Source organism: Amphimedon queenslandica, unplaced genomic scaffold, assembly GCF_000090795.2.
Source record: "Amphimedon queenslandica unplaced genomic scaffold, v1.1 AMPQUscaffold_12828, whole genome shotgun sequence".
NCBI lineage: Eukaryota > Metazoa > Porifera > Demospongiae > Haplosclerida > Niphatidae > Amphimedon > Amphimedon queenslandica.
Window position 1 is genome coordinate 41,867 of NW_003546936.1, and position 2,671 is coordinate 44,537.

A 2,671-nucleotide genomic window follows, 5' to 3' on the forward strand; every position below is an offset into this window, starting at 1 on the left:
AACTTCTATCATTCCACAATATATTTCATCACTTTTCTCATTGTAAGCAATGGCTTTAAAGTGAAACTTGCCCTTTAAAGAGAATGTTTAATGATACAAAGTATTTTGCTTACTTACAGGCCAATCAAGTGATGGGATTGTATCTTCAAATTTTCCGTGATATATTCCAGGTTTCAATGGACAGTATTCATTAGTCAATGAGACAATCATGTCACAAAGATTATACTTAGCATCCACAAAAGTAAGATTTAAGTAATTTTTGAATTGATGTGTTATAAATTTCAATTGATATGTTCCTGGTTGTATTGGACAATATTTTTGAATTACATCAACAAAGAAGTCGCATAAATTAATTTTCTCATCAATGAAAGTTATATTAGTATAATTTTTGAAGTCATGCATGTGTCAGTGTGGCATGCAGTATACCCCATTCTATTGTTCTCTCTACAAATGGATTCTGGTTTATTGGCCTCGCCCAGCTTTGCGTAGGCGAGGACTAGGTACTCAGTTTGTCTGTCTGTCATTCATTCATTCTGTGTGCTATATTTTGTTTTTGAGAATGTATATCTTTATAATCGCGTGCTCTAAATCTGTGAGAGCTTCTCTTCTGTTAGGAAAAGTCTTGCTTTACTGCCTTGAGATGTTTAGAGAGCAGCTCTAGCTAGTAGAAGCTTTTTATTTCACGAGAAAATGCCCAGCAATAGCGGTAGTACTCTGGAGGTAAATGAGATTCTTTTCCAGTAGATCAAGACTAGTTATTGCGAGGGGTCCGCAACTCCAAATAATCCCGTACACCCTTGAAAATAATCTATAATAATCTGTTAATCTTTAAAATCTCCAGTAATCTCTGGAAATCCCAAAAAATCCTTGATAATCTTTAAAAATCTCAAAATAATCTCACCATATCTGCTAGTATCCGGAGTTTATTAAAATTAATTAAACCTCAACTAATAATTATTAATAGTTATAATGGTTAACTAGCTTTAATTAATAAATATTAAAAGTTATAAAGTAGTTAATTAATAAATAATCTCAAAAAAATCTCTGATAATCCCAAAAAATTATTGGAAATCTCAAAAAAATCTCTGGTAATCTTCCAAATAATCTCAAATAATCTCTGATAATCTCAAAAATCTGGTTAATCTCTCAATCTCGTACACCTAAAATAGGAGTTGCGGACCCCTCGAGTTATTGTTTTAATATTAATTTTGTGGGACTCTTTAAATCTTTCTTGTTGGTGAGTTATAGCTTCTTGAATTTCAACCCGAGTGAACTGTAGGTAGTCTAAAGGTCCTAAACTCTCTCAAATCACTCAATTTACATCTAGGCAACAGTATTGAAAAATCTGAAACTTCCTTCTTGTTTCCATCTAATAATTAATTAATTGTTGATGATGTAATGCCACACCTCCAATTTGGGAGTAGCTAGCTGGATTAGCTTGCATGCTGCTACTTCTGCAGGTAGTCTGGTAGATCTATGCAAGCTAGCTGCAATCCCTCAGGAGTACACTTTTTTATGTATATATGCAATTTGCATGCTAAAGTTCTTTTAATTTTGATAATCAAACAGCTATAGGGGCGAGGCCACGCACCGTAGGTGTCTCGTGTTATAATCATTATCACTCACTGATCTGTAGCAATCCTTGCCAGTAGTTTTTTTCCCCATGTTTCAATATCAATGGAGTTAATGTTGCCTTAGTAAGTTCTGCAAATTCCTTAGTAACAGCTTTAAAATAATAAAATAAATCAATAGTGTATTACAGAACTTACAACAATCTGTGAATCCTGTAGGGTCTTGTTTATGATAGTGTAAAAGTAATTATTAGGCATAATTATAATCTATTAGTATAGCAGTCAGTATCTCACCATTGTAGTGATTGTTAGTAGATCCAGTCAATGTAGACACTGCTAGTACAACTGATAGGATCATCAATAGGGCACTCGTCTTCTTGCTTAATAGTGTTTTTGCTGTTACGTGTGAAAGTAATATCATTATTGAGTTCTGTTTATTAAAATGTATTCGAGTAATGTGTACTTTTAATGTTTACTTTTATTTAAAGTAACCAAAACTATTGTGCATGCAGTGTAGAGCGTATTATACTTTTTGTTGTACTTTGATCTATAGTAATGTCTTGGAATGTGTGGATAGCTTCAAGAGTCTTAAACTGTGGCTAATAATTAGTATTGCTCTATTCTTTATATTGTTTGATGTTTGCACATAACACTACTTTATTTCACACACCGTATATCTTAGAGTGACTTTTAATTGCTGGTACTAAATTTTGTGATTTTAGCATGAGGTAGATTGCGATTAAGTAATTATTGATAATAGTTATATGGCATGATAATATCATTATTAATAATTGCAGGTATTAATAATTGCAATTTTGAACTCAAACACAAAATTTGCAATTAATAGTACATGTATTTAAAAGTAACCTTAAGGTAATAACTATTACATTATGAGTTGTTATTTTTCAATATTAAATTCTGTTGTTCCACAAAATATTTCATTGCTATTTTCATCATAAGCAATGACTTTAAGACAATACTTGCCCTATGAATTAGAGTAATTATTTTAAATAATGTATTGTTACTGACTGGCCAGAGAAGTAGTAGTGATGGAATTGTGCTATTGTATAATCCATGATATATTCCACGTTTCAATGGGC